Raw genomic sequence first — 8,624 nt, forward strand, 5'->3', positions numbered from 1 at the left:
GTTCCAAACCACACAATCTTGTTTACCTGCTTTGCTACCATTTTAACAGCTGAAAAATCACTTTCTAATCCCCTTCTATTCAAAGTCTCAATGCCCTGCTGGCAGGAACCCTTGGCTAACATTCAGTGTGTAATCTCCTCTCAGCCTATCATTTTCTTAATTTGTTCCATTTACAAAGTAAATCTGCAAACTGACCTTTTAAATGAATAACTACACTGAAATGGCCTCAAATAATATAACTGCTAAATTACCTCAGGTTTTCTACCTTCTCTTTCTCTCTGTAAACTGATAAATTTTTGTTCTGACATCCCCAATGTTCCCTGGTACTAAAATGTCCATGGTGTTAATCCAATATTCTTTGGATCTGTATAAATTTACTTTACTCATACGGATAACAAGAAGTTCAAAAAGGTAATATTTATCTTTGTGAAAGGCATATATGGTAAATATAGCAAGTTGAAATTTGCTCTATTTGCTTCCAACCTACCCTTCTAGCCTCTTCTCCTGCCAGATAATACTGTATAAAATATTCCAGTCAGGCATGACTCTTTGTCATTCTCCTGTCTCCCGGTCTTCCTTCCAAAGCATTGTGCATGGAGCAGCATTTCCTCAGGTAAGCATTCTTTGCATTCTGGAGGGATCCTGTTTCCAAGGTTTATCCTTTTAGAAGATTTAGTAACTTTTACTCCTGAAAATATCAATGTTTTTCATACAGTTTTATGTCAGGACATGCAAAAAAGAAAGAAGTAGGACAGTTGAATAGAACAATGAAAGATTTGAAGTTTGAAATAAATACTTTAGGAAGTGAGAAAAGAAGCTAGCCAAAATCTCAGAAAATGTTTGATTACCCAGGATTAGGGATAGTGATAGCTAAACTAGGTTAGAGATGATGAATTTGTGCTGTCACCAGTTTATAAACTACTATAATTTCCTGAAGCAGTATTCAGCTGTAGTAATGATTTAGGAAGTTTGTTGGGGGAATATATCTATTTTAGATTTTAGAGATCAAGAGGAAAAAATGGAAGAGTCTCCAGAGCCCCTAAGTTCCGAGGTATACCCATGAGGTAGGCTGTTGAAATGGAGTCTAGGCTATCACCTTAAGATTAAGTCAATCTTTACAAGTACGATATTGGGTATGTTTCCTACACGGATGTTAGACTATTTCCCTGACTGCAGTAGGAAGTAGCATCAAAAAGTTTATAAGTGGAAACTCACTCCCATCTCCAATACATGGAAAACAAAATTGGAGGACTAGACACAATGGTAAAGGAAATTGTAAAATACTCTAAAGCTGCATTTCATAAGTGTCCATAAAGAATGAACAAAAAAAAAAAATGAATAAGGACCCTCTTTTCTCATGTACTGGAAAGAGGCGGTCCTCTTTTCGTTCCTATCGCAGCCATGGCTCATAGTCCCAAGAAGTATGTGAAGCGTGTAGCAGCTCCAAAGCCCTGGATGCTGGATAAACTGACTGGTGTGTTTGCCCCTCGCCCATCTACTGGCCACCATAAGCTGAAAGAATGTCTTCCTCTCATCATTTTCCTAAGGAACAGACTTAAGTATGCCCTAACAGGGGATGAAGTGAAGAAGATCTGGATGCAGCATTTTATTAAGATTGATGGCAAGGTCCGAACTGATACCACCTACCCTGCTGGTTTTATGGATGTCATCAGCATTGACAAGACTGGGGAGAATTTCCGCCTAATCTATGACACCAAGGGTCGCTTTGCTGTTCATCGGATTACACCTGAGGAGGCCAAGTATAAGTTGTGCAAAGTGAGAAAGACCTTTGTGGGAACAAAAGGAATCCCTCACCTGGTGACTCCTGATGCTCTCACCACCGGCTATCCTGATCCCCTCATCAAAGTGAATGACACCATTCAGATTGATTTGGACACTGGAAAGATTACGGATTTCATCAAGTTTGATACTGGTAATCTGTGTATGGTGACTGGAGGTGCCAACCTGGGAAGAATTGGTGTGATCACCAACCGAGAGAGACACCCTGGTTCTTTTGATGTAGTTCACGTGAAAGATGCCAACGGCAACAGCTTTGCCACCTGACTCTCCAACATTTTTGTTATTGGCAAAGGCAACAAACCATGGATTTCTCTTCCCCGTGGAAAGGGTATCTGCCTCACCGTTGCTGAGGAAAGAGACAAGAGACTGGCAGCCAAGCAGAGCAGTGGGTAAAATGGTCCCTAGGTGACGTGATTGGAAGTCTTTATGCTTAATTAAAGATTCTACAGCATGAAAAAAAAAAATAAGAAGAAATGAATAAGAATGAAGAAATAACAATTGAGTAAGAAAAAAAAGTTAATTAAACAACAGCAGTACCAGTAATTCTCTCTGGCCCTGTAGTGTGTTAGAGTGGGAGACTGAGCCATTTCCACTCTAGAAGGTAAGAGAGCTAATATCACTCACAAGACAGAATTGGGTCTTGAAGCAAAAGATGAAGGAAATAGTTCATTTATATCCTGAAGATACGGAAGAGTTTGTTCAAAACAGGAAGGTTTGGGAGAACAATGGGGGAAAGACACAATCAGAGGGAGGAAATACTAGTAGTAAAATGGTTAGTGTGCATGAAAGAACAGCTGATTAGATTACCTTGCGTTTTCACCAGGGACCAAAGATGGTAGAGGTAGAAAATACTGATGGCAGGATACGGATAAAGTTCTCCCCTCAAAGTGTATATTGGTTAGAATTTTGTCTTGTATATCTGAGGGACTCTTCAGAATGTTCGGAAAATTTAGTTTCCAATATTCCCACCTTCTGGATAAAGTTAACTAAAGTTCCTGGGAGAACCCAGACTTCAGAAGGTGGTGAAAATGAAGATAGCTATAGTGGATTGAGGGAAAACTCCTTTGATCAGAGATTTTCAGGTGATTTTTATACGAAGACCCTCACTCCCCCATGGAAAATACCGTATCTCTCTGTGGCTATAAAAGTAAAGCATTACTGGAAAAGCTATATGGCCATTGGGGAAATGGCCCTCAATTGGAATTCTTCCCAGGCCAACTAGAAGAGATTGGATGGTTATCCAATAGGTCTACTGCCAAGAGAATCAGAGCCGATGGCATTTGATCCTTACAGGGTAATTTATTTCATTTTCCCACCATGCTATATATCATTAATTCAGTCATTTCCTATTACTTAATTCATTGCTTTTTGGATCGCGTTTTCAGTATCTCGTACAACACGTTCTCTTATTTAAACGTTTTCCACATTCAAGACTTTCCAAGTCTAAAAATGCATTTGTCTTGCAAATAAGATGACCGAGAAAGTACACTTAAGAATATAATGGTTTGGGAACACCTGGGGGGGGGGGGGCGGGGGTTCAGCTGTTGACTGTCTGCCTTGGGCTCACGGCATGATTCAGGGTCTAGGATAGAGTCTCACATCAGGCTCCCCACAGGGAGCCTGCTCCTCCCTCTGCCTGTGTCTCTGCCTCTCTCTGTGTGTCTCTCTCATGAAAAAAATATAGTAGTTTGGGAAAACCTGAGATCATAGTATGATCTTTTTTGTTGAGGTTACATGTTCTCTCTTCTATTTAAAGGCAGTTCCCTTGGTATGTTGGGAACAGTATCTGGCATTTTCCATTTTGGATAGCTGTGAGTTGACTTCCCTTCAGATAGAGAATTCAACTTTATGCATTTAGATAAGTAAAAATAATCTTAATAGAAGAACAGATGGGATGATAAGAGGAGCACATGTTCTAGTTCCACTGGACTAATGACTATAATATTATTCCACATATGGCTAGTATGAGGCTCCCATGAATTATAGAACTGGAGGATCTGACTGGTGGAAGTCACCCGAGATAGCATCCTGGCTGGTCTCCTTTCCAATAAATGTTTTCTACTGGATTCCCACCACATTCCTATCTGTTTAAACATTTCTACTGAAGAGATTACTATTATTTTCATTTTGAGTTATGTAATTAAAGCTGTAGATTTCCCTTTTAAAAAAGCATTAGTAATACTCATCATTATAACTTCACAAAGAATTTTTACAATTTACTATTATTTAAAACAAGTACTATTTCTTTTAGCTTTGAATTCAGCACACATTTGATAAACATGCCGTCTCTGTTTCTAGATTTTTCTTCCCTCCGGGTTATCTACTTAGCACACCACTCTGCTACAGTTGCAAAACCAGCTACATGTACTCCTAACTTTATTATGATGGAGCCCACATTTTCCCAGATAATTCAGCTGTTACAAATTGTTAAGTGAGGTATATAAAAGAGAATACAGCAGTATTCACAAATATTGCATAATATCAGATAACCATGGTGGAAGATAATTAAATAGTTCAGATAGATCACTAACATCAAGAAAATTTAAAATCAATAACAAAGGCAGCCATGCTAGTTGATCGGTAGGTTTAGATAATGATGGAGTAATATTTGGCAATCTTAGCAATTATATCTAAATCAGCAATATATCTAAAGTAGAGATTATATCCAAATGGAACAATTAAAGCAATGCATAGCTAAATTCTGGAAAGAAGTCTTAGGAACCAGAATTTAGGAGAAAGAGTCCTATATCCATGGAGGTCTAGCAAGAACTTTTAGAATTTCAGGATGGCTTCAGAGCCTAGGATAAAATTCGTCAAATAGTTTTACTATAAATGTTGACTAAAATGAATTCGTAAAAATAGGAACACAGTAATTTAGCTAGAGTATAAGGTCAGAGACAAAGAATAAAGATATGATTGTGCTAAATTGTTGTACTGCTGAAGTTGCTGGGTTTTTCTTTATTACTTTGTATAAAAAATGATGTCAAATCCATAGCCTGCTCCAGATTCATCTGTGCCTACAGTTAGGGCTTAATTTGATGAATTTAGAAGCAAGGAACCAGACAGGTCATTATACCAGAATTTAATGTACTGAATTTGAAAAGTTAGCTTATGTTTCCCTGGATTGCTAAAGAGTTTGTTTACAGAAAAAAATTATTTTCGATTAACTCCCTAGTAATCATCCAGTCCACAAAAGGGCAGGTCACAATAGGCCTGTTATGTAACACTTCTGGTTCTTCAGTGCTACTGTTCTAAGGGAGTGCTACTTCATTTTCTGTGTCTAGAACAGCAACTGCCCAGGAACTTCAGAGTGCTGACTAATTATACCTTACATTTAAAGCAATTATTGCATCTGAGGCTTCTGATAAGACACACTGTACTGTGAGCTCCAAACACTGATTCTGAAATCAGAGTTTGCCCAGAAATAGCTGGTAAACATAATTCAGGTCATCATTTCTATTAAAAGGAGGCAACAATAACTAGCCTACCCACTTCACATAGCCTTGTAAAAGCTACAATAAATAATATATGTAAATATGAACCATGTAAGATGTGAAGAGACTTGCTTCAGTTTGTAGTCTAATGTTGGCCTCTGAGCAGCTCACACCAGGGACACAAGGATTGTGACTACAGAGATCGCGTGGGACAATTCAGTTCTGAAATTCTCCCATCATCTCTCTCTGTGTCTCTCATGAATAGATAAATTAAAAAATCTTAAAAAAAAAAGAAAGAAATTCTCCCATCATGATACATTGTAATTTTACTTTTTATTTCTCATCATTTCACAAAGACAATATAAAGTTATTACTTGAGCAGAATGTAACTTCCGCCAATAATTAACTATACACAGAATAGCACGTATTTAACCTAAGTATGAAAATAGTTACAAAATGAGGAGACAATATTAGGTAACATGAAATAATAATATCTATCATCCATTAAACCCTGTGATAGAACACTACTATAGATCCTTTCTGAATTTTCTGTAACATTATGCTTAGGTATTCCAATCACTATTTCGCTGCTTACTCTACTATGATGCAGAGTAAGACACTCAAAGTGGAAGAGTTGGGAACCAAATTCGGGCCAACCCATCTTTAAACCATTAGCAGACGCCATGTAAGACTGGGTATATGGAAGCGGCATGGGGGGATAAGCATATTTTTGTGTAAGCTATCGTACAACGCTTCAAAAACTAATGGTAAGAACTGTGAACTGTTATACCTGAATCCCTAGTACTTGGCACAATGCTCAGTACATCTCCGAAACTTGTTTCCGTATCAAAGGCCATCCTCTCTTTAATAAGGCATTTAGGCATTTAGGTAGGCCCCAGGCAGTTATGGTTAAAGCACTGGCTTTGTCCCAGCCTTACATGAACTTGACCAACCCGTAATATGGTTTTTCTTTTTTCCTAGATACTATCCAATCAAGTGAAGATATAACCAAGCATAATATATTGTCTATACTTCAGACAAGCCAAAAATTTCCCATTCCAATTTAATGGGTTATTTTGGTATCTCTTTGCCTTTCCTTGTGCAACTTTCCTTTAAAAAAAAAAAATATATATATATATATATATATATATATATATATATATAATTTATTATTTTTTATTTTTTTATTATTTTTTATTTTTTTATTTAATTTGAGAGAGCATGAGAGAAAGCATGAGCAGGAGAGGGACAGTGGAAGAAGCAAAATCTGCACTGAGCAAGGAGCCAGAACAGGTACTGATCAGATCCTAGGATCATGAGCTGAGCTGAAGGCAGATGCTTAATCGACTGAGACACCCAGGCACCCTCTGTGCTTTTCCATTTACCTGTATTTCTTCCACAACATCTAACCATATAATGCCAATCTACATGTTGTGCTGTTTGACATCTATTCAAGTAAATCTATTTCCTTCTACAATTCAAATTTTCTTAGAATTATACTTACATTGGACGCAGACCTGTGCTTTTTCCCACATTCCCTCAACTGCTGTCTCTATTTCTCTTGGTTGAAGCTCCACTTTTGCTGGGTTGTCTCTTTTCTTCTAGGCTTAGAAGAAATGCCCACCATGGACGTGGGAGCTGCCTTTGAAAACCACTATCCAGGAACGTGATGATGCAACTGGGAGGTGCAGTGAGTCAACTCACTGTGGAATGAAACAAGCAATGGAATGTGTGTGAAGGGACACAGGGCAGGTAAGTTCTCCTACCTTTTGCTAGTGAGGGACTCTTACAGGGGTTTCTGTAAACAAACGGTCACCCCTTGAGTGGCCTGTATATCCTTTGCTGCTCCTTGTGAAGAGAGTCAAGCTTCCCACTGTTCTGCATCTTTCCTAACCTCCCCTTGCCTTTCCCTCATCATTCTCCCTGATGAAGCTTCAGCCTGTCAACCTTTGCCTGAGCTTTGCTTTCTAGAAGCTGCAATAATACTTAAGATTACTTAAGAATGTCATAATTGTATCTTCATTACTCTTAGGCCAATGGTTTGTACAATTTTTAGTCAAGAAACCATTTCTTTGAATGTATTTTAAGAGGGAGATCAACATACTGAATGCTCCCAAATTGAAGTAGAGGTGTGTGCGTGTGTGTGTGCGCGTGTTACAAACATCTGGAATCCTACCTTTTCCTCTCCCTTTCCCGTGGGAAATGCTGAAGTACATCTTATGAACTCTTAGAGCTTACCTCCCAGAGAATGATTTACAAAGAAGGGCTCTACTTCTGTTGTTCCTTGTCATCTCACACCACCATGGAAATGCAGGGACTTCTGAGGTGTGAATGTCCTCTAATGGAAACTTAGCAGGAAGGTTTGGTAAAGTTGATGAGAATGGGGGAATATGGTCTACCCTCTGCTATTTTACAGTTCTCCATCTCCCATATTTTCCAAATATTAGTGAGGAAAAGAACTGATATTCTGAGAACTCCCTGAAAAACAATAGTCCTCCATTTCCTAGATTTCTACTTTTTTTTTCCTTTCCCAGGTCACATTGCATGCTACTCACTCTAGCATTAGTAACAACTTTGTTTTCTTTTTATTTTTTAAATGGACTCTTACATTTGCCTATACATATTTATTATAGAAGTAGTTTCAAAACATAAAAGGGTAAGCAAATTTAAGTATCGTAAGAATTATAAGAATTCTACTTGCTTGTAAAACTGAACTATCCAGACACAACTGCACCAAAGCTTTACTGGAACTTGCATTTTATGAATACCTAAAATTCAACTTAATCAGCATTTATAGAGAACATACTTTGAGATTCTTTACTAAGCAACAGAGTTACACAAACAGAAATAAGATCTCCGCGTCTACCAGAAAATGTAAACAAGTTACAGCAATGACCCAATTTAGCCTGTGATGATGTCTGATATGACAGATAAAAACAAAGCGCTAGCAGAGTACAGAGGTGGTAAGTGATTAATATTGACTGACAGGATCAAGGAAGGCTTCATGGAGTAGATGACATTTGAGCTGGGACTTAAACTATTTAAATACCCTAAGAAGATAAAAGTTACAGAGAAAGGAGCATGAGCAAAGATGTGAAGGTATGATATGCTTGGATTACAAGTATTCTGAGAACTAAGAAGGCTAGCTTTCACTTGTAAAGCAATTCCCACCAGTAGTCAAAACATTTTAGAGGCAGAATGCATTATTATAAATCACACTGAAGTGCTGCTCCACAGCGGCAGATTTTTTTTTTTTTAATGCTTGACACATGTTCGGTACATTTTGCACTTGTAAACGTTATGTGATGTCCAACATTGCTTATAGGAGGTCTTCATTAAGATCTACAGGAGAAATGTGAATGAAGTCCACTGATTTATGCATCAGACATT

The 8,624-nt window shown here is 37.9% G+C and overlaps 1 pseudogene; it reads left to right on the plus strand.

Annotated features, from left to right (window-relative positions):
* The first annotated feature begins 1,360 nt into the window (after positions 1 to 1,360).
* Positions 1,361 to 2,268, plus strand: LOC144300170 (small ribosomal subunit protein eS4, X isoform-like; annotated as a pseudogene).
* The last annotated feature ends 6,356 nt before the right edge of the window (positions 2,269 to 8,624 follow it).

Source organism: Canis aureus, chromosome 28 (assembly GCF_053574225.1).
Source record: "Canis aureus isolate CA01 chromosome 28, VMU_Caureus_v.1.0, whole genome shotgun sequence".
Lineage (NCBI taxonomy): Eukaryota > Metazoa > Chordata > Mammalia > Carnivora > Canidae > Canis > Canis aureus.